The 24813-nt window shown below is 39.5% G+C and overlaps 1 protein-coding gene and 1 pseudogene across 2 annotated transcripts in view; both read right to left on the bottom strand.

Annotated features, from left to right (window-relative positions):
• Positions 1-24813, bottom strand: part of ZFAND3 (zinc finger AN1-type containing 3) — a 391346-nt gene that overhangs the window by 168873 nt on the left and 197660 nt on the right. The gene's annotated exons all lie outside the window — the stretch shown is intronic.
• LOC135231425 (acireductone dioxygenase-like) overlaps positions 13421-24813 on the bottom strand; it is a 78595-nt pseudogene continuing 67202 nt past the window's right edge.

Genomic DNA, 24813 nt, shown 5'->3' with positions numbered 1-24813 from the left:
CAAGCAAGTAATGAGTGACATTTTTCTTGTGGGTGTATGAAACTGCCCATACATTTGAATATTTTCCTTTTGCCAAAATGAAACGTTTCTGCCTTGCCTGTGCCAAAACAGCAGCTTATAGGGAATACTTCTGAATTCTAAAGCTTTCGATACTTCTGTTCAAAATTTTAAAACTTCACGTTGTTATTAAAATGTCTTCATTGTTAGCAGTAATACCTCAATCAGACCAACTGTATCCAAAAAAAGGAAAACGTCTACCTAAAAATATATTTCACAAACACAAGTACTGTTCCTTCTCCAGAGAGGTTTTCCAAACGAAAAACTATCAGCAAGTTTTGACTAAACCTTCCTCAATTCAGAGTATTTGCCTAGCTTGCCTCTGAAAGCCTCTTCTAGCCTTAGAGTTAGACCTTATTGAAAGGTATTAAGAACTACTTTTCCCCCCAGTAAAGTACAAGTTGAGGAATTCACAAAGGATAGTGAATTTTAGTAGCAAATTTGATTTTACTTATTCACAAAGGATATGCAAGTTCTTTGTCTTTAAAGTTAAGCCCCCCCCCCAACATACATATCTGCTGCTCCCTATATTTAGAAGAGAAAAAAAAACATGGCCATGAAAGTAAAAGATATGACTCACAGAGATAGCTAATGGCCGGGCCATAATAGAATCCTGTTCTCTCAAATCCCAGTCTAAGCCTGTTTCTACTAAACTGTATATTGCCCTATCAAAAAAAAAAAAAGGTAATCCTAAAATCAAGCATTACAGTGTAGTAAAAAATCTACGTATCACCTTCCTGCTTTTAGAATAAATTTGACCAAATGGCAGAAGCAGAAAGTATACAGGCTAAAGGCTTCAGGCTCAAAATCAAGTTTGAGATAAGTCTGCATTAATACTTAGGAGCTGTGTGACTTGAGCAAATAACATTAAAATTCTCTGGACCTACTACTTAATTTGAAAAAAAAACAAGGGAGCTGTGTGGTAAGGATTAAATCAGAGACCATTATAATCTTAGTATAGTCCCTAGAACATAGCAAATTCTTAATAAATGGTAGCTGTTGTTATTAAGAGGACTACAAAGCAAAGAGCTGACTTCTTTCTGTTTCAGAGATTAGGCAGAAATAACTGCATTTATAAATAGCACGTCCAGGAAGATGCAGAAACAGCACCAAAGAAGGTGGCATTGAAATGACATTAAAATCATAATCAGGCTTCCTGTTGGTGAAATAAAAAGGTATTTTTCTTTTGTGAAGCCTTCTTGCCTACTTTGGACAAAGGGAAGAATACAGTCAATGCCAATTTTAGAAAATCAGGCAGAGTTTCTCAAACTGTTAATGTGCATTCAAATAACGTGGGGGTCTTGTTAAAAAGCAGATTTTGGTGCCAGTAAATCTGGTGCTCCACCTGAGATTCTGCATTTCTAACAAGTTCCCAGGTGATGAGGACACTGCAGGTCTGGAGACCACACTTTGAACAGCAAGAGTTTACCGGATGAAAAACACTGCCATCAAGTTGATTCTGATCACAGTGACCCTGTAAGACAAGAGTAAAACGGCCTCATAGGGTTTCCAAGGACAGCCTGTAGGATTCAAACTGCCAACGTTTTGGTTAGCACATGAACTCCAGAGATCCACAGTTTACAGGAAACCACATTTAAAAATATCACCAAAAAAACCTGACTTTGATCCTAATACCTAATATGCTTGATTCCCACATCACCGGACTAGAATGGTGCTGATACCACCGTAAGTCTGCTTATAATACATGGGCCTATGTTTAAGTAACTATGGTTTCTTAAACACTCATCTAAGCTGGCCTTTCCCCACTAGGGCAAACCTTCAAACTGCTTCACAGTGCTGCTGGTGCCACTCTCCCTACTTCACATGGGACATCTTCGAACACAGTGGCACTTGCAGCTAAATGAGGGAAGCAGGGACTGTCTTGGGCAGCCCTATTGAGTCAGGGAATCTAAGGCTTATAAGCAGTCTACTCTGTCTTATCTTCAAGGACACATGCAGTGGGTAAAGAAAAAAACCAAACCAAACCCAGTGCCATCGAATCATTTCTGACTCACTGTGACCCTATAGGACAGAGCAGAACTGCCTCTTAGGGTTTCCGAGGAGCAGCTGGTGGACTCAAACTGCCGACCTTTTGGTTAGCAGCTGTAGCTCTTAACTACTACGCCACCAGGGCTCCAATGGGTGAAGAAAAAAGGTTATTTCCTTTGTCACCACTAATTTTTCACCCACTTACCTATAGATATCTGCCACAAGAGATCAAGATAAGAAAAAAAACTACATCAGGAAGAGAGAAGTGAAAACCTTTAATATTATATACCAGTTGCAGTCAAGCTGACCACGACTCATGGAGACCTCATGAGTTATCAGAGCAGAACTACGCTCCATAGACTTTTCAAAGGCTGTATTTTTCTGAAGAGCACCACCAGGCCTTTTTTCCCAAGAAGCCTCTGGCAGACTTGAACCTCCAACCTTTTGGTCAGCAGCCAAGCATGCTAACCATTTGCACCATGCAGGTTAAAATTATGTAAGGTGTTTTTCCCAGCTCCTCCTCTTTCTAGGTTCCACCCTATTTTCCCTAGTCATCGAAAAATTCTAGTCCTTGTGGGTATAACTGAGATTTAAAGTTTCCTTGATTTATCAAGAATAAAAGAGCTAGGGAATCACTAACTCAAAAAAGAAGATAAGCATATAGCTATGAAAAGCAAGTTCCTTCCTTCTTCATCACTACCTCTCTCACCCCCACTCCTTAAAAAGGGGCACAGCAGCAGGCTTAAAAACTCTACGGGGCAGTTCTCCTCTGGCCTATACGTCGCTATGAGTCGGAATTGACTCAGCGACACTGGGTCTGGGAGCAGGCTTGATGCTCACTGGCTTTCACAGACATATCATTCATCTTCCCCACATTACTTATCACCCCAGCCAGGATAATATTTGCTCTAATCTATCAGATTTTCATTTCAAAACCAACTGTAAAGCTCAGCAGGGTACTATACACAACCTGAATGAGAGCATCTTACCCAAGACTCCTCTAGTACGCGCTTGTTCAGAATTGTTGAATTTTATCGGTGGAGGTTGTTGAATGAAGGGAAAGGCTAACCAAGAAGTAAGAGTTTAAAAACTAAAACTCACGTCCTTTCATCTTTTCTATTCATATAAATAAAAACACTAACAAATTTGACTCATCTGAGGGTAGAATTCATGTTTACTTTCTGTGATAGCTAAGCTAGTCCTACACAACTCTTTTATAGACTCTTTTACATTGTATCCAGTGGCTCCCTACAATTAATGCAGTGCAAGGGAGTAGCTCTGTAAACCTACTGACAGCGGTTTAATGGGAGAGATGGAAAGGAGTGGACGCACCCCGGCAGTGCGCTTAATGGACATACCAACACCACAGTCATCAGCTTGAAGTGATTCTGGCAGAAAATTAACTTAGAGATACAAAACTCGTCTGGTGAGAAGGTCCACAGCAATCTCAACAATATCGGACTCCGCGATAGGGAAAACGGCAAAATAAGATGATGTGTTTTCTAAGCTTCTCTTTAAGGAAGAAGCCATTTAAATTTTTTTTTTCCCACATGCCACTGTGCAGCTTTGTTGCTTTAACATTTAAGACAGAGGTTGCGTCTTCTTTGGAAAACACATGGCACTACTTAATTTTAAGTGATGCCACAGACAGAGCATGTCAGAGACTTGTATGTTAATGCCGAAATGTCACTAAACCACACCACTTTATGAAATAATCTGGAACCTGTTTTTATCATCAACCGAATCTTTATTTTTTTGCCCATCACAGTGACATTCAGGTCAGAGAAAGGTAGAAGGAAGGAAATTAATATTTGTTGGCCTATAAATTGCAAAGCCCTGCTCTAAGAATATAACATGTAGGTTATGTAAATTTTCACAACTACCCTGGAGGTAGGTACAATTATCCTCATCTTACTATATGAGAAAACAGAGATGCAGGTACATTCCTCAGTCCACCTCACACAGCAGTCAGTAGTCAAGCTATGATTTGATCATTAGTCTGTACGGATCTACAGTCTATGCCATACATGCCATCCTACAATTAAAATAGCAAAGGCCTTTATGAGAAAACCAAAGAACGGTTTTCCAATATCTGCTTCTGAAATGTCTTTTATCTACACAGATAAGCCTATTTAAACATAAAAATTAAAACAAGTCCACAAAGCCAAAGTAAGACCTTGACTATATGCACCTGAATTCAAGAGACCATCCCAAGAATAGATTTGACTCATTGGACACTAATGACCAAAAACCATGAGTTGTAGAATGACAACAAGGACAGCATACATGAAGAAAGCATAAGGTCGTTAAAAATACAAGAAAAAAAGAAAAGACCAAAATGGACATCAGAAGACACTATGAAACTTGCTCTTGAATGTAGAGTAGCTGAAGTGAATGCAAAAAAATGGTGAAGTAAAAGAGCTAAACAGATTTCAAAGGGTGGCTCAAGAAGACAAAGTAGAATATTATAATGACATGTGCAAAGACCTGGAGTTAGAAAACCAAAATGGAAAAACATGCTTGGCATTTCTCAAACTGAAAGAACTAAAGACAAAATTCAAACCTCAAGTTGCAATACTGAAGTATTCTATGGGCAAAATACTGAACACGGAGAATCCCTCAAAAGAAGATGGGTGAAATACACAGTCACTATACCAAAAAGAATTGGTTAATATTGAACTATTTTCAGGAGGTAGCTTATGAACAAGAATCAATGATATTGAAGGAAGAAGTCCAAGTGGCACCACAGGCACTGGTGGAAAACAAGACTCCAGGAATTGATGGAATACCAGCTGAGATGTTTCAACAAACAGATGCAACGCTGGAGTGCTCACTCCTTATGCCAAAAAACTTGGAAGACAGCTACTTGACCAATCAACTGGAAGAGATCTATATTTGTGCCCAGTCCAAAAAAAGGTGATTCAACAGAATGTGGAAATTAACAGACAGTATATTAATATCACACACAAGTAAAATTTTGCTGAAGATAATTCAGAAATGGCTACAGCAGTACATCGACAGGGAACTGCCGGAAATTCAACTGGATTCAGAAGAGGACTCAGAACAAGGGATATCATTGCTGATGTCTGATGGATCTTGGCTGAAATGCAGAGAATACCAGGAAGATTTCTGCCTGTGTTATACTGACTATGCAAAGGCATTTGACTGTGTGGATCATGAAAAACTATGGATAACACTGCAAAGAATGGGAATTCCAGAACACTTAATTGTGCTCATTCGGAACCTGTACATAGTCCAAGATGCTGTTACCTGGACAGAACAAGGGGACACTGTGTAGTTTAAAATAAGGAAAGGTTGTATCCTTTCCCCATACTTATTTATTTAATCTGTATGCTGAGCAAATAATCTGAGAAGCTGGTCTATATGGGCATCAGGATTGGAGGGAAGACTCATTAACAACCTGCGATAAGCAGGTAACACAACCTTGCTTGCTAAAAGTAAAGAGGACTTGAAGCACTTACTGATGAGAATAAAAAACTACAACCTTCGGAATGAATGACACTTTAACATAAGGAAACAAAAATCCTCATAACTAGACCATAAGGAACATCGTGATAAATGGAGAAAAGATTGAAGTTGTCAAAGATTTCATTTTACTTGGGTCCACAATCAACACCCTTGGAAGCACTAGTCAAGAAATCAAACAACACAATGCACTGGGCAAATCTGCAGCAAAAGACCTCTTTCAAGTGCTAAAAAGCAAAGATATCACTTTGAAGACTAAGGTGCACCTGACCCCAAGCCGTGGTGTTTTCAATCGCCTCATATGCATGCGAAAGCTGGACAATGAATAAGGAAGACTGAAGAAGAATCGACAGCTTTGAATTGTGGTGCTGGCGAAGAATATTGAATATAACACGGACTGCCAAAAGAACGAACAAATCTGCCTTGGAAAAAGAACCACCCAGAATGCTTCTTAGAAGCAAGGGTGGAGAGACTATGTCTCACATACTTTGGACATGTTACCAGGAGGGATCAGTCCCTGGAGAAAGACATCATGCTTGGCAAAGTAGAGGGTCAGCAAAAAACAGGAAGACCCTCAACAAGATGGACTTACACAGTGGCTGCAGCAATGGGCTCGAACATAGCAAAGATCGTGAGGCTGGCGCAGGACCAGGCTGTGTTTTATTCCATTGTACATAGGGTTGCTGAGTCAGAACTGACTCGATACCACCTAACAACAAACATTAAAAATACATATATATTAAAAGAAAACATGAATTTTTCTTTTTAATTTCAGGAAATGTACTGCCTTTGTAAGTCTGACAAAAAACCCAGAAGGCACAAAAGCAAAGACTGGTAAAATTTGACTACATAAAATAAAACTCTCTATTTTGACACATGCCATAAATAGTCAAATGGCAAGTAACCAAATGACAACTAACTGGGGGGAAATACTTGCAACACATAGTACTGAAACAAAACAAAACAAAAAAAACTCATTTCCTTAATGTGGAAGAGTTCCCACAAATAAAAAAGAAAAAGCCTCAAAACTTAAAGAAAAATGGGCAAAGGAACAAAACCCGTTGCCATCAAGTCAATTCCCACTGATATCAACCCTTGAGGACACAGCAAAACTGTCCCACAGGGTTTCCAAAGCTGTAATCGTTACAGAAGTAGGTTGCCACATCTTTCCCCTGAGGATCAGCTTGTGGGTTCAAACCGCTGACCTTTTGGTTAGCAGTGGAGCGCTTAACCACTGTACCACCAGGGCTTCTTGGGCAAAGGACATGAGCGGACAATTCATAGAAAAAGAAATCTGAATTACTCGCAAACCAAAGAACAACAAAATATCATTTTAAAGTTCTGCAAAAATCAAAAGGTTTGTTTTCTGCTGCCAAGAAAGTAAAATTAGACAATACTCTCAAACACTGACACTGGGAGTATAAATTGTTACAACCTCTATGGAGAGCAATTTGGCAATCCTGAAATTAAAAGCGTACATACCCTTTTGACCTATCAATTCTACTTCTAGGAGTTCATCACAGAGATATAATCGAGTAGGTGCAGAGTGTGCCCTATGTATGTAGATAATAAATGCAAAGCTGTTTTAGTAAAAGTCTTGGCGGGGGTGGGAAGCAGGGGAATCTAAATATCCAACAATAAGGAACTGGTTAAATAAATTATAAATAAATTATAGTACAATGTAAAAGTATGTAGCCATAAAAAAAGAACACGTCAGTTCTATTTGTACTGATTATGAAATGACCTCGAGGACATACTGGGCGGAAGGAACAAGGTACAGCAGACTGCATAAGTAAGAACGCCACAAGTAGCATACACACAGAGAGGTAAGCTTTGTAGATCCAGGTCAGCAGTGGGAAGGAGATCTACTTTTCGCAATATGCCCTTATAGACTCTGTATTTCCCATTCAAAAAATACATCTTTTTACATTTGAAAAATTAAAATGATATGCTTTGAAAAGATAGTGAAAAAAGGAGGACAAACTTACGTGAGATAGCGTAATTATAACCATTTATGATGTGCTACAAGACATAAATTAAGTAAGGTTCTGTGTATTTCACTTCAAAATGCAAACTCAATTTTTTCATTTATTCATATAAGATATTAAAAAATATTAAAGACATATGCAATGTCAACAGACTCCTTTTTATATAACAACCTTTATAGACTGTTTTAGATGTCAGATTACAAGTGACATTATCTGACTCATGTTATTTTGAACCACCGCCCGTCTGTCAGTTTGTCGTGCTGTAGTGGCTTACATGTTGCTGTGATGCTGGAAGCTATGCCACCAGTATTTCACGTACCAGCAGGGTCACCCATGATGGACAGGTTTCAACAGAGCTTTCAGACTAGGACAGGCTAAAAAGAAAGGCCTGGCAATCTACTTCCAAAAATTAGCCAATGAAAACCTTACAGATCACAACAGAACACAGTCTAGCTCGGTTGCTTTGGACACATCATCAGGAGGGATCAATCACTGGAGAAGGACATCATATCTGGTGAAGCAGAGGCCCAGCAAGGGAGAAGGAGACCCTCAGTGAGATGGACTGGCACAACAGCCGCAACAATGGACTCAAACATGCTGGTGATCTTGAGAACGACGCAGGACTGGGCAACCTTTCGTTCTGTTGTACATAAGGTCATCATGAGGCAATTCAATGGCAGCTATCTAATTTTGAAGGCCACCTATAAACATGCTAAATTCGTATTATATTAAGATAACTGGCTCTAGAGGCTGTCTTCCCTTAGCTGTGATAGTGTAACGTCTTAGTCCATCAATGACTATAAAATGGAGGTGACTTTCAAAGCCTGCAAAAGGGTGAGAGGAGATAAATAATTACATGCAGTTTTCTTGATAGGAAAGCACACTTTTAATAATAAAAGGACAGAAATTTGGGGAGAAGGGACAAAACCCAAAACCAAAAGTCTGAGAATGCTGACATGAATATTATTTTCTAAGTGTGGTTTGAGAAAATATACTCAGTAAAACCTATTTCCATAAAGAAAACATCACAGATGGAAAAAATAAACAGGCCCATATCTCTGGCGGGAAGTGGGATACATAGTGAGTTCCCTGGAAGACAGAGACGCACATCTAGAAATACATGGTTCGTTTTTTTTCTTATGGGGGGTAGGGATAGCCGTCTCCATTGAGATACAAAATAAACACCATGTCTTCCCCCCTCAACTTTTACAAGTATCAAATATAGAAATTCTGAAATGTATATTCGCTTTGAGAGCATCATTCACTTTGCAGTTTAGTATTCACAAAATGAAAAGACAAGATCTGCTAAAGTGCCTTCAGAAAAAAATATGAATAGTGGCTTAGTGGAACTAAGCAGATCAAGCTTTCAGACTTTATTTTAAAAACACTGAGCTACCTCTGAAATGGCATGGCTCACTGGGCACACTAATAACTAGCTTCAAAGACCAGTTGAACTCGTTGTGGAATGGAAAAGTGGCGCTTCTAACTGAATACCAAACAGCCCTTGCCCAGACCTGCTCCCATCACTCTGTGGATTCAACCTCCTGTGTTTTACCCCAATGCTTCCTGTCTGTCTCTGAGTTGCCTCTTGGGCTAGTGTTTCTAGGAATGATCAATCTACATGGAGAAGCTGGTTGTTAGGAAGTTGCTCCATTTCTATCATACGGCTGGGCTCAAAACACCATTTCCTCACTTCCCTGAGCTGTTGGCACCTGCCAAACATCCACAACCCTAAAATGCCTGTGGTAGTTTCACTAGGGAATTTTTAAAATGAAATCTTCTCACATATCAATGTACTCCCTTCCCACTCACCTCCCCATTTGGTGAATTTGACCAGAGGCAAGCAATGTCAGGGTAGGAAAGGGAGGCTCATGACAGTAACCCAAAATCTTAACCTTCCGCCCTCTTCTATACACAGTGAGGAAAAGTCCCCTGACTAGATGTCTGCATCTGGTTTATGAATACAATGTGTCTAGATATGCCTAAAGCCAGTTCTCAAAAAACAGTGAAAAAGTATATTAAGTAATCTTGTACTTAAAAATCAAGACGATCATTACAAACACACCCTCACAAAAGATTTTTTTAGTCCGTGAAATACCATTTCGTCTGTTGTACCTACAACTCTTTATACACCTATGCCTGTTCTTGTTCCTAAGTTTCTAAGGATGTAGACTTAGTTGTTGAGAAATTACAAGTAACTGATCTATTTTTTAGGGGCATCTTCCTTTTAAAAAGCAAGGTTACCCAAGAGGAAAGCACAATAACAAAGTTAACCTCAATGATCTTTCATAAATAAGTTTGTAGGTGGAACTCAAAGGTAAAAACAGAAACACAACTCTTATGTATTCTCTAAGTTCTGGCATGGACTTTGTGTTTTGAAACCTTTAATTATGCCACTCATACAGAAAACAGACAATGCTGTGTATGTAACACGTTATCCCCACATCACCCTGGTGCCCCACTGAAGGATGGCTCCTTGAAACTAGAAATTATTTAATCTAGGTGATAAAAGGCTAAGTGGAGCTATCATATAGAGTGCTTACTATCTGTGGGAAATCCTTTTCTTATTTAAACCTCACAAGCCCACCCCCATAGGAGGTTAAATTTGATTGCCACTTCACAGATAACCCCCAAAACCCACTGCCGTTGAGTCAATGCCAACTCATAACAGCCCTATAGGATAGAATAGAACTGCTCCACAGGCTCAAAGCTGTAATCTTTATGGAAGCAGACTGCCACACGCTTTAGTATGGATAAACTGGGATGCTCGCACAAAACTTAAGCTCTTAACTTCTGTCTTTAGTCTCGGGGTTATACACAAGAGGTAGTCTGCTGTTCTACGTTACTACTGACAACTAAATTTGTAAAACCTTACACACATACTATCTTGAATGTATCTAATCACATTTTATAAACACACAGAAAGTTACAGAAAATACTGTGATGAACCGTACCTACTAACTGGCTTTGTTTCATCTTAACATTTCACTATATTGGCTTCAGAGTTTTTTTAAAGAAACAATATCCATTCCCACCCCTCTTTTCCAGCGGTAACCACTATCCTAAATCTAGCTCAGGATTTGCATTCACATGCATGTTTTTATATTATTTCTACAAATAATATCAATAAACACTGAATAGCATGATTCTGCATGTTTTCAAATTTTATATAATGGTGTCATATATATGTATCATTCAGAAACCTGCCTTTTCACTCAGCCATATTTTGAGATGTATTCCATGCTGAGAGCTGGAACGTTCTAGTGTGTACACAAACCAAAATTAATCTATTCACCTGCTGCTGGATGGCTAGCTTGTTTCTGATTTTTCCCTAATAGGAACACTGTTACCATGAATATTCTTGTACCTGTCTTCTTAGCGTAAGCATTGTAGTTTCTACAGTATAGACTTAAAAGAACTGCCAGGTTAAAGGTAATGCTATCTTTACCAAATATTGCCAAATTATTTATAGAGGTGATATTCAATTTATACCCCCACCAACAGAACCTTGCCAACACTTGGCAATGCCAGACATTTTAAAGGATATGAAATTCTCTTTTTTGTTTAAGTGAGATTGTTTAATGAGATTGAGCATGTTTTCACAATTACTGACCACAATCTTTAAAAAAATGAAACTACAGTTTAAGAAAATTAAGTGCCTTTTCCCTCGTATTTATCATTTCTCTCAGAAGTGAAATTCCATTTCTCTCACCATCCTGGCCATCTACATTCATACAACATGGACATCTTAATGAATGATTCACCTTACACATGAAATGTAAATGAGATCTGGAAATAGTCCACTGAAAATTTTATGTTACTTGCTAAACCGTTTTACTAGTTTATTTCATTATCACCAAAATAAAATGAATAAGTGAGATAAAAAGAAAGAAAAGAAACCACAATCACACAGTTAACTGAATAAGCTTCAAGGACACACATTGGATGCACTATAAAAGCTTTTCCTAACAGTAAATATTCAATGTTGAATTCTAGATAAGAAAAGCAGTACCATACATACATCCCATCATCGAAGGCCTTCAATAAAGTGTAAGTTTTCACCTATTAATCTTGGTTCAGTCACTGTATTGATAAAAAGCAGGAGGCTAAACTAAATGATCTCTTAAGTATCTCCAAACTAAAAACGTAATTAAAATACAGTCAAACCCTTTCATGGGAAAATTCCGTAACTTGATGCATGAATGAATGAACGAATGAAACAATGACACCCACAGCAACCAGCAAATTGCTTTGTGTTTAGAAAATCTCAATAATTATTTTCTGAATTTGCAGAATTGTGCCTGTATTACCTTTAAGTACCTTACAGGAAATAATATTTTGTGCCTACGGAGCAGGGGAAGAAAAAGGCAGAAAGAAGACAGAGACACAAAGAGAAGTGGGCTGATGCTTAACTAAATACTATCTTGGTTGTATCATAGAAATTAGAAAGAAAAGAAAGAAGAGGGAGGGAGGGAAAGAAAGAAAGAAAGAAATGCTTCCTCCCTTTGGGAAATAGGGCCCCAGAAGGAAGAGAAATTCAGACAAATGGCAAAATTAATGAAAAGACATGACTGAAGCCCAGAGAGAAAAGCTAGTTGCACTCTGCCTGCCCACCTCAATGATTGTAAAAACTGAAAGGCTCTAATTAAACATTTTACCAATGAGAAATTCATCTTAGTTGATAAAACTCTCTATGTAACTTCCAATTTTTATATAATTTCCAACTTAGAGAAAACAGGGCTAATACAAGGAATTCCCATATATCCATTACAACATTCACCAATTGTTTATATTTTGCCCCATTTGCTTTATCATTCCTTCCCTCCCTCTCTCCCATGTTTTTTGAAACCATTTGTGAGCAAGTTGGACCAACACCTCTCTTAACAGCAAATGCTTCCCTAGGAAGGTTAAGCCTATTGATTATTTATAGGTCTGAAGCCATCAGAACCTCTGGCACCTGGCTTGAAAAAGACATTTTCCCATAAAAAGCAAAGTTTTAAATAGCAGGAGTTTAATGTCTAGGCATTATAGTTTAAATGGGGGAGTGGTTCATAAACTTTGCTGTGTACTGAAATTACATGAGGATCTTTAAAATACTGATGCCTGGCTCCCATTCCAAACGCTTTGATTTAATTGGTCTGGGTGTGACTTAGGCATTGAGATTTTTTAAATATCCCACTTTTAAAATGTGAAGAAAAGCTTGCGAAACAATGTTTTAGGTCCCAGGCACCTATACTGCATTTTAAACACTATTCCTAAGAAAATATGTTAGAGTTCAAAGCAACTGGATTAAAATGAATAAAGAAAAAACAATCATTTTGAAAACTGAAGCAGGCAGAGCTCGCTCTCAATACATGATTCTAGGCAAAAGATTTGTGTGCTTTCTCTGTGCTGTTCTGAGGCTGTAGGATAGAAAGAGGCACAGCAAAGCTGGGAAATAGGCAACACAAAAATAACTACACAGAAGGCAGTAAGTAGTATATTGAAAATATTTAAAGAACAACAGGAACACAGAATGTAATGACTGAAGGTTCATGTGAGTGGCGAGGAGTCCAGAGAGAAGGTGATCATTAAAGGATGAAGAGGACTTGATCGGACAAAACCTTCATAGAGCGAAATAACATTCTGGGAAGCAGCATCAGCAAGAACTGTGTGCCACAGAACCATAAGAGAATGAGCAGTGTTCCCTCAAAATCCCAAATTAGGCACTTCAGTGAAATGCAGGACATGCTACATAAACCCTGTATACAGAAATTAGTGTAACTCAAATCTATATTTTAAAGATTAAGAGGAGCCCTGGTGGCACAGTGGTTAAAGTGTTCAGTTGCTAACCAAAAAGTCAGCAGTTCGAACCCACCAGCCACTCAGCAGGAAAAAGATGTGGCACTCTGCGTACATAAAGATTTACAACCTTGGAAACCCTATGGGGCAGTTCTACTCTGTCCTTTAGGGCCAGTACGAGTCGGAATGATGTATGTAACATGCCTAGCACATAGCGGGTACTCAGTAAATGGAGCTTTCCTGTTTCTGTCTCCCTTTTAATTTCTCTGGCTCAAAAGAAAAAAAGCAAAACAAAAAGTTAATTGAGTAACATTTAGAAAATACAGAGAAAAGTGTAACTATGAAAATACGTTATCCATAATCACAGTACCCAAATAACCAATATTTATATTTCAGGTAACTCCTTACTAAAGTTATTCAACAGCCCAGATTTTTTACTCCATAATCCAAAAAAGAATTCTATAGAACAACAAAGAGCCCCTCGGCCATGACCCCTCCTGATGGATACTAAACAAGGCTCAGTTAAATTCATGCAATACTGCCAAAGCAGCCACTAGGGGGTGGCCGAGTCTGATGTATCCATCACCCTCCTCTACTTTTTCAAAGGCCCTTAATTGACATTCAAGGGAAGATTTCTGGGCCCTAACACCTCATTACACAAAAAATCAAAAATTACTATTAAACAAAGAGACTGGCCTCAGGAAAATGAAATGTTAGCAGTTAGGATATCAAATTTGGTTGCTCAGATATTTTACCAAATTTCTCTCTACTTCTTGGGAACGAAATTAAATTTCTCAAATAGGTATGAGGGTGTCTGCACTACACAGCATGCAGCAGCAGCACCATTCTACATCCCACCACTGCCTGCCCGTGCCATCGTTTAATATACCGAAGCATATTACCCTCAAAATCTCAATTCTGAAAAAACAAACAAAAGAACCCATTGCTGTTGGGTTGATTCTGACTCATAGCAACCCTACTGGACAGAACAGAACTGCCCCAAGGGTTTCCAAGGAGTGGCTGGTGGATTGGAACTGCTGACCTTCTGGTTAGCAGCCTACTACTAGGGAACTTCCCTCAAAGTATCATACTTATCCCAACTATCAAATGTTAAAATGAGTCTATCTTCTTTCATACTTAAACTTTCATATTATAGTTCTACGGGGGGGGGGATGGACTTATGAAATATAGCTCTGTATCCTTTAATAAACTGAGAAACTGGTTAAAATAATTTTGAATAGAGTTATATAAGGTTCTATGTCCCTAGAATCATCCTATTGATCAGGTGTAATAACAAAGAATTATCCCCTAGTGATACAATCACAATATTTCATCACCTTTTTTTAGGTATAACAGATTTCTGTCCAACCAGGAAACCAATTAATACAAAAATAATTGTGCTGCTGACTGTGGAGAATCAAATAATATTCTGAAAACATAAAGGTTATAAAGAAGGTAACAGAACATTAAAAAAAAAACCTCTTCCTATTTGGTGCTTTTAACACAAGTGACAGAATGTACATAAACCACATTCATTAAAAACGAACATTAAATAAATGCTCATTAAAACCACAATGAGATTTCACCACACACCCACTGAAATGGTTCTCATTTTTAAAAAGCTGACAATACCAAGTGTTGACAAGGATGTGGAGATGTGGAGCAACTGGAACGCCATACATTACTGATGGTGAAAGATGGCACAGCCTCTTTAGAAAAGTTCGGCAGTTTTTTAAAGTTAAGTATACATTTGCTATACACTTCATCACAGAACTCAGAAGTTCTACTCCTGTGTATTTGTACTCAAACCCAAAAGCAAACCCACTGCCGTTGAGTTGATTCTAACTCATAGAGACCCTGTAAGACAGAGTAGAACTGCCCCATAGGGTTTCCAAGGAGCAGCTGGTAGATTTGAACTGCCAACCTTCTGTTTAGCAGCCATAGATAGCTCCTAACCACTATGCCACCAGGGTTTCCGTGTACTTGTACAAGAAAAATAAAAATAGAAGTAAACCAAAGTCTCAAAGAAGAACTAGTCTACAGGGCTAATAGCCTACATAAGCCATGGCCTCATCTACCCAAGACCAGAAGAACTAGATGATTCCCAGCTACCACTACCAACCATTCTGATCAGGGCCACAAGAGAGATGGACTCTGATAGAACAGGGGAAAAACACACAACAGAACTCAAATTCTTAAAAAGTCCAGATTTACTGGACCAGTTGAGACTAGAGGACTCCCTGAAACTATCACCCAAAGAAACTCTTCAAACCTTGAACAGAAACTATCCCCTGAGGTCACTGTCTTAGTCATCTAGTACTGCTGTAACAGAAATACCTCGAGTGGATGACTTTGACAAAGAGAAGTTTATTCTCTCACAGTCTAATAGGCTAGAAGTCCTAATTCAGGGTGTCAGCTCCAGGGGAAGGCTTTCTCTGTCAGCTCTGGAGTAAGGTCCTTGTCATCAATCTTCCCCTGTACTAGGAGCGTCTCTGCACAGGAACCCCAGTTCTGAAGGGCACACTCTGCTCTCAGCTCTGCTTTCTTGGTGTTATGAGGTCTCCGACTCTGCTTGCTTCCCTTTCATCTCTTGTAAGGTAAAAAGTGGTGCAGGCCACACCCCAAGGACATTCCTTTTACACTGAATCAGGGATGTGACCTGGGTAAGGGTGTTACATTCCACCCTAGTCCTCTTTAACATAATCTCATTTTGCCTCATTAACCACAGGCCCAGATTAGGATTTACAACACATAGGAAAATTACATCAATCACAAAATGGAGGGCAGCCACACAACACTGGGAATCATGGCCTAACCAAGTTGATACATATTTGGGGGGAGGGGGGCACACAATTTAATCCATGATGGTCACCTTTTAGTGAAATAAGATATTGACACACAAAATAAAGGAATATAGTGTTATGTTAAAAAAAAATTTATATGAGACCAAAAGGTCAAAAATTACTCTAAAGCAAAGATGAGAAGATAAGGGAGCAGGGGAACTAGGGCATTGGAAATGCAACAACAACCAGAACGCAATTAAAGAAAATGCTGACACATTGTGGAAAATGTAACTAATGTCACTGAACAATTTGTACAGAAAAATTGTCAAATGGGAACCTAATACGCTATGTAAACTTTCATTAAAAACAATTAATTAAAGAACAAAAGAAAAATAAAAGCATATGTCCACAAAGAAATACCTATACTTGAATGTTCATAGTATTTTTAGTCAAAATAGCCCTAAACTAGAAACAACCTAAATGCCCGTTAACTCAACAAATTGTGGTAAATGTATATAATGGGACACTATGCAGCAACGAAAGGGAATTAACTACTGATAACATGCAACAAAAATTTGTCGAAGGCATTATGCTAAGTGAGAGAAGCCAGACACAAAAGACGATATACTGTATGATTCCACTTACATGAATTTTTTGGAAAAGGCTAAACTACAGTGATGGAAAAAAAGATTAGTAGATGCCAGGGGCCAAGAGTGAGGGAAAGGGACTGACTACAAAGAGGCATAAGGAAACATTTAGGGAAGACAGCAATGCTGCATATATCATGATTTGGGTGGTGGTTACATAACGGTATACATTTGTCAAAACTTCTCAAATTATATCCTTAAAAATCAGTGAATTTTGTTTCATATATCTGAAAAAAGTTTACTTCAAATTTTTAAAAAATCTACCAAACCAACTGATTCTAGGACTTAATAATAGGACATTAGGACATTGTTTTTGTTATAGATGTTAAGTGCCGCTGAGTCTCTTTCGACCCTATGTACAACAGAACGAAACACTGCCTGGTCCAATAATAGGACAAGTCTTAATAAATTAATCAAAAGAAGAAAGAAAAGAGATGGTCAGGATGAAGGCATACAAAGACGGAAATAATATTTCTCCTTTGGACCCGTAAGGACTCAATAATGAATGCTTACAGGTTTCTACGTGTAAAGATATACACATGCAAGGTAGTTTTATAGGGGTTAATTTACTGTCTACAACACGGAAAAGCACTGTCACTGCTGTTTACCACATTAAATCTAGAATATGCCTCCGTATCACTGTGCTCACACTGACGTCACTATACTGACAGGTCATGGAACCATCCGAACAAGCCCAGTTCCCCCACAAACCTTGAGTCCTAACCTAGAATAAATAAGAGTGGGATGATCCATTCATCCCATCTCTAGGGCCTTCCCTAACTACTGGACAGAGCAACATGGCATGGGAAGCAACAAAATGATCTGTTTCCTACACCCTATCCAAATGCCTAAAACCTCCACCACTAGAGTCACTCTTTGGAGTTATTGAACAGCCTTCGAAAGGTCCTCAACCATCATGCAAATATGTGGTTAAGGACCCATATTAACTGCTATCAATACAGTTTTATGGTTATAAAGCTTCTTTTCAGGATGATGAAAATATTCTAAAATTAGATGTGATGATGGCTGCACAACTCTGAATGTACTAAAAACCACTCAACTGTATGCTGTAAATGGGTGGATTTTATGGTATGTGAATTATATTTCGATAAAGCTGTTTAAAAAAATCAACATAGTTTATCATGTCAGTTTAGAACTGGGCACTGGAACGAAAAAATTTTTAATGCAGCATAAAGGCATGGGTAAGGGGACATGGGTTAATGACTGGGAAAAAGAAAGGTGTCAGAGGGAGCCTCACTCAGTGAGCACTGGGCTAGAAATATGAAAGGGCAGAAAGGAGAGAGCATGTATTCACATATTGGCTCAGGGATAGAAGGGTGTGCCTCGGGAAGGAATGCTGAAAGGATACCTAAAGGCACTCCAGGGCTGGTTCTGAACAGCTGCTGTCTTTAAGATAAACTGGTTGCTTTTCTACAAATTATTAGCATTAATGTTGTTTTTTCTTCTTGCTTTTCCAATCTCTTGCCTCATGATTATCATCAGTTTCATTTTTTCAATCACCTACTAAAAAATCTTAGCCAATTTACTTCTTGATCTATGAAACTGCTCTAAACTATATGAAATCAAATTACATGATCACAGGATAAAGAGACTTTAGACTTCCCTATTTTTTACAAAAGAAGAAATGTATGCACAAAAAAGTGGCTTGCCCAAGATTATGAGCTAAAAACAGTGTAAAGACTAGAACCAGATGTCTACTCTAATGCTAATACTACTACACTACACCTATTTTAGAATTTCACAAAGGGAAATTATTTCTTAAAATCACGTATATATGTATAAAAATTATATGTGTAGAAAATGGGTTTTTAACCCCCCAAAGAACTATAAAATAGCCCATTATGACCTCGGTTAGGCACAGCGAATATACACCAGTGTTGTCACTCACACTTAACAATCAGAAAAGGAAGATTTTGCTATCAAGTTGTAAATTTTACCAGAGTGGAGCAATAAATTATAGGTCCATATTCTTTTCAGAGTTCTGAGAAGATCACAAAAAAAGCATAGCCCTATGGCAATGTCTATCTTCAAATGCGAACTTGCAATTAAGCATTTGCCAGCAATCTTTTATATTCTGCATACAAAGTATACAAAAGCATATAAAGAAAAGTTCAGCGAAATCAACAAAATGAAACGGAAAAGTTAGAGCTTTTTACAATCTGCCATTACTACCTTCCCACTGGAGGCATGAAAAGGCTAACAGCTACAGATGAAAGGAAAAGACACACCACCAAACCTGAATCTAATCAAAATGATGCTGTTATACATAAACTTTAAAACTCCAGTTAAAGTCCTGTATTGAGACTTTGGGCTCCAAGGCAGCCAGTACTCTCTTGATAGAAATGAAATGTGCAGTAAACACTTTTTTTCACCCCCACACCCAAAATTCTCATTTTATCCAGAGACCAAAACAAGTGATAACATATACACTTTAAATTTAAGAGAAAGTAATATAACCATACCCTGTTATCCTGTCAACAGATTACACATTATTTGTAACTTAGTGATAACTATTTTTTTTTTTTTTTTATTGGTCATAAGATTTTCTCCCTAAAATGTATCCAGATCAAAGTCAAGAGAGGTCTCTATGTTGGTGCGTGAATACAGGTTGAAAGAGAAGACCTAATCTGGCCCAAGAATCTCCTGGAAACTCACTACAAAAGTAACTAAAGCATGCCCATTTCCAAAAAACAAATCTGGATGGTGGCTACATATTACAGGTTCGTGGCAAGATACTGTAAAAGTTCAAAATACAATTTTGGTAGGCTCTTACAGACTAAGAGATGCATGAGAAAGATTTGGAAGATTGTTTTATCTCTCCTGATACAATAACCATTTTCAGATATTTACACAGAAGACTGGAGGATGGGAAATAAACACTGGCTCTTTTAATCTGATACCCAGCAGTGTTTTGGAAGTTGCTTGCTGCTGAGAGAGAAAGAGAAAAAATCCACTGCAAAAAGTGCAGGATGTCAGTGGGAATGATTTATCCCCTAGCCAAAACGCCACCCAAACCTCATTTGCTCCCCTTCCACAAACAGTGCTTGGCATCAAAGATCACATACTCACAGTGAAGAAGTTTCAAATTTTTTCTTTAAATTTTCATATTCCCAGGGATCAAAATACCAACGGCACAAAAAAGTATACAATGAAGATGCCCTCGTACTCAGGTCCGTCAATCATTCAGTTCACTTCGTCAGGGGCAATTCAGGCTCTTACTACTGATAACATAGGTAAAAGGGAACCAATTCTAACACAGGAGTAAGTCTTTGAACAACAGACTTACAGGCAAACATCCTCAAGGGCAGATTTAATTAAATGCCAGGGGACTACAGCTATAAACCCAGTATGAACCCTGGGTGCAAGCATAAAGGAATGATTGTATATTTAAATATCTATTACTAGAAATTCCTTTGTGATTCTTACAGATCTGTCTCACTGAGCTAACATAAAACTTTGCCTTTCAACTGGGCCTTAAAGGTGAACAACAGTCTTTAAGTACTAAGGAAGCATCAAGCCCTCGGTACTGTCCTCAAGAAGCTTAAATTTAAGCCATCTGATGGTGAAACTATCTGGGGTTGGGGTGGGGAAGAAGAGGAGAGAGATAAACGAGGGGGCGGGGGGAGAGATAGAGAGATGAGGAGGTAGGAGAGGGGGAGAATGAGGAACGGAGGGAGGGAGAAAGAAAGAAAAGCTGGGCTGAGAGGGTGAGGGGTGCAGTAGGCAACTTGTAAGGTGGTTTCCAACTTTGTTCTCCTTTTCATTTGAAAGGTCTATCATTTGCTAACTGTTCAGTTCAAAAATTGCAACATACATACATGTCTTTCTGCTTAACAAAAGTTCCTCTATTTGTAATTTTTACATAGATTTTCCTAATATAAAACCAAGCTTAAAAAGTTTTGAACACCACTTCTAAACCCTTTAGATGCATAAATTTATACCTAATTGATAAGCTAGTTATAAGGTCTTGCTACACTACATTTTTAGGTCGGTCTTAGTTGCTATTTTAAACAGCCTATTTCCTCTAATAACACAGATTTTTGAACACTTAGATAAAACAAGGGCTACGTGGAAATTGGAGTCTCTGAGTGGTGTAAATGGTTAATGCTCTTCGCCGCTAACCAAAAGGCTGGAGACTGGAATTCACCCAGAAGCACCTCAGAAGAAAAGCCTGGCAATCTACTTCTGAAAAATCAACCAATGAAAACCCTATGGAGCACAGTTCTACTGTGACACACATAGGGCAGTCATAAGTTAGAACTGACTCAACAACAACGGGTTTTATGTGGAAGTCACATACTTTAAACCCTTGCTTTCAGAAAACCAAACAAAACCGTTATCGTGGAGTCAATTCTGACCCTTAGCAACCCTACAGGACAGGAGAGAACTGCCCCATATGGTATCCAAGGAGCAGCTGGTGGATTCAAACTGCTGACCTTTTGATTAGCAATCCAGAAAGGTCCCCTAGATACCTAAGTCAATTGGCATAATAAAATCTATTAAGAAAACATTCTGCATCCCACTTTGGAGAGTGGTGTCTGGGGTCTTAAATGCTAGCAAGCGGACATCTAAGATGCATCAATTGGTCTCAACCCACCTGGATCAAAGGAGAATGGAGAACACCAAGGACACAAGGTAATTACAAGCCCAAGAGACAGAAAGGGCCACATAAACCAGAGACTAGATCAGCCTGAGACCAGAAGAACTAGATGGTGCCCGACTACAACCAATGACTACCCTGACAGAGAACACAACAGAGAACCCCTGAGGGAGCAGGAGTGCAGTGGGATGCTGACCCCAGATTCTCATTAAAAAAAACAGACTTCTGCCCGGCCACAATCGATGACTGCCCTGACAGGGAGCACAGCAGAGGACCCCTGAGGGAGCAGGAGATCAGTGGGATACAGACCCCAAATTCTCATAAAGAGACCAAACTTAATGGTCTGACTGAGACTGGAGGAATCCCGGCGGCCATGCTCCCCAGACCTTCAGTTGACACAGGACAGGAACCATCCCCGAAGACAACTCATCAGAAATGAAAGGGACTGGTCAGCGGGTGGGAGAGAGAGACGCTGATGAAGAGTGAGCTAATGATATCAGGTGGACACTTGAGATTGTGTTGGCAACTCTTGTCTGGAGGGGGGATGGGAGGATAGAGAGAGAGGGAAGCCGGCAAAATTGTCAAGAAAGGAGAGACTGAAAGGGCTGACTCAAGAGGGGGAGAGCAAGTGGGAGTAGGGAGTGAGATGTATGTAAACTTATATGTGACAGACTGATTGGATTTGTAAACGTTCACTTGAAGCTTAATAAAAGTTATTAAAAAAAAAAAAAAAAACAGACTTAATGGTCTGACTGAGACTAGAAGGACCCCAGTGGGCATGGCCCCCAGACCTTCTGTTGGCCCAGGACAGGAACCATTCCCAAAGCCAACTCTTCAGACAGGGATTGGACTGGACAATGAGTTGGAGAGGGATGCTGGTAAGGAGTGAGCTTCTTGGACCAGGTGGACACTTGAGACTATGTTGGGATCTCCTGCCGAGAGGGCGGATGAGAGGGTGGAGGGGGTTAGAAGCTGGCGAAATGGACACAAAAAGAGAGTGGAAGGAGGGAGCGGGGTATCTCATTGTGGGGTAGCAATTGGGAGTATGCAGCAAGGTGTATGTAAGTTTTTGTGTGAGAAACTGACTTGATTTGTAGACTTTCACTTAAAGCACAATAAAAAAAAAAAAAAAAAAAGGTCCCCTAAATCAGCAACTCAAACTCTGGTGTGCAAGTGCATTTACCTGGGGACCTTATTCTGATCCAGTGGGTCTGGGGTAGGGCTTGAGAGTCTACATTTCCAGCAGCTCCCAGGTGATGCTCCTGCAGCTGGTCCCTGGATCACACTTTGAGTGGCAAGGTCCTAAATCATTTTTCAAGACTTCCAGGTATCCATCTATTCCACAATCTCATGAGGATTACATTTGTGAATATTTCACTATGGCAATGTACACCACCCACCTTAGTGATTACCTACTGAAAATGATTTGGGCTGCTTTCTCAGTTGTGTTCAAATTTTCTATAAGTTTCTCTAGATTTGAACCTCAAGTTAACTAAAACTACCATTCTGCAGCAGTGCTTCCCACTGGGCAAGAATTACCTTTGAGTTTCTATAGGCTACAGGGAAGAGGGAGAAAAAGAGAGAGCGCGCGCGCGCATGTGAGAAAGCACACACTAGCAAGGAGGGAGGACAGGGAGAGAGAATGGGAATGAATGACTGTGGGAGCACATTAGAACCACTTACAGCATTTTTTGAATCAACCCACCAAGTGTCAAGGATGAGACTTAATTTACCAACATAACTGCAGAATCTTTCTCAGGTGAGTATGGATTTGCAGGGTAAGGAGTATTTGGTTTAAGATATTTAGAGATACTAGATGAGGCCATTCTTGTTTTTTTTTTAATTGTACTTGAGATGAAGGTTTACAGAGCAAACTAGTTTCTCATTAAACAATTAATACATATGTTGTTTTGTGACACTGGTTGTCAACCCCATGACATGTTAACACTCTCCTCTCCTCGACCTTGGGTTCCCCATTACCAGCCTTCCTGTTCCTTCCTGCCTCAGGAGTGACTTTGTTACTGAGCTAAATGGGTGTCCAAGGGCCATACTCTTAGGGTTTCTCCAGTCTCTGGCAGGCCAGTAAGTCTGGTCTTTTGTGTGTGTGTATGTGTGTGTGAATTAGAATTTTTTTCCACATTTTTCTCCAGCTCTGTCCAGGGCCCTCTATTGTGATCCCTATCAGAGCAGTGGAAACCCTGGTGGTGTACTGGTTAAGTGCTACGGCTGCTAACCAAAAGGTCAGTAGTTCGAATCCACAAGGCACTCTTTGGAACTCTATGGGGCAGTTCTACTCTGTTCTACTATAGGGTCACTATGAGTCAGAATTGACTCCACGGCAGCGGGGGGTTTTTTTTTTTGGCCAGAGCAGTCAGTGGTGGTAGCTGAGCACCATCTAGCTGTGCTGGACTCAGGCTGGTGGAAGCTGTGGTAGTTGTGGCCCATTAGTCCTTTGGACTCATCTTTCCCTTTTGTCTTTGGTTTTCTTCATTCTTCCTTGCTCCAGACAGGGTGGGACCAGTGGAGTATTTTAGATAGCCGCTCAAAAGCTTTTAAGACCCCAGACGCTGCTCACCAAAGTAGCATTTAGAACATTTTCTTTATAAACTATGTGTCATGGATTGAATTATGTCCCCTCAAAAAATAGGTATATCAATTTGGCTAGGCCATGATTCCTGGTATTGGGTGATTTTCCTGTATGTTGTAAATCCCGCCTCTATGATGTTAATGAGGGAGGATGGGTGGCAGTTGTGTTGGTGAGGCAGGACTCATTTTACAAGATTGGATTGTGTCTTGAGGCAATCTCTTGAGATATAAAAGAGAGAAGCCAGCAGAGAGACAGGGGGACCTGATACCACCAAGAAAGCAGTGCCAAGAGTAAAACACATCCTTTGGACTTGGGATCTCTGCACAGAAGAATCTCCTAGATCAGAGTAAGACTGATGAGAAGGCTGACAGAGAGGGAAAGCCTGCCCCTGGACCTGACACCCTGAATTTGGACTTTTCGTCTACTTTACTGTGAAAAAATAAATTTCTCTTTGTTAAAGCCATCCACTTGTGGTATTTCTGTTATAGCAGCACTAGAAAACCAAGACACTATGCTATGTCAATTAAGCTAGATGTCCCCCAAGACCACGGTCCCCATACCTAAGCCTAATAATTCAGTCCCTCAGGGAGTATGGATGTGTCTACGAAGCTTCCACGACCTTGCCTTGGTCAAGCTGTGCTGACTTCCCCGGTTTTGTGTACTGTCTTATCCTTTACCAAAGTTATAGATGAGGCAATTCTCAAGGCCCCTGGAACTTTGATAGCCTTTGATTTCTAGAAATACACACATCTTTTTTTCCTCTCTCCTCTCTGAACAATGCAGGCCTCAAGACATAAAATCACTCACCAAACAAACCCTCTCCTGCCCCGTAGGCTCAGCGAAGTTCAGTCTTATGCAAAAAGTTTTGTTTTCT

The sequence above is a fragment of the Loxodonta africana genome, chromosome 1, assembly GCF_030014295.1.
Source record: "Loxodonta africana isolate mLoxAfr1 chromosome 1, mLoxAfr1.hap2, whole genome shotgun sequence".
Classification (NCBI taxonomy): domain Eukaryota; kingdom Metazoa; phylum Chordata; class Mammalia; order Proboscidea; family Elephantidae; genus Loxodonta; species Loxodonta africana.
This window is presented reverse-complemented; position numbering and strand designations above follow the sequence as displayed.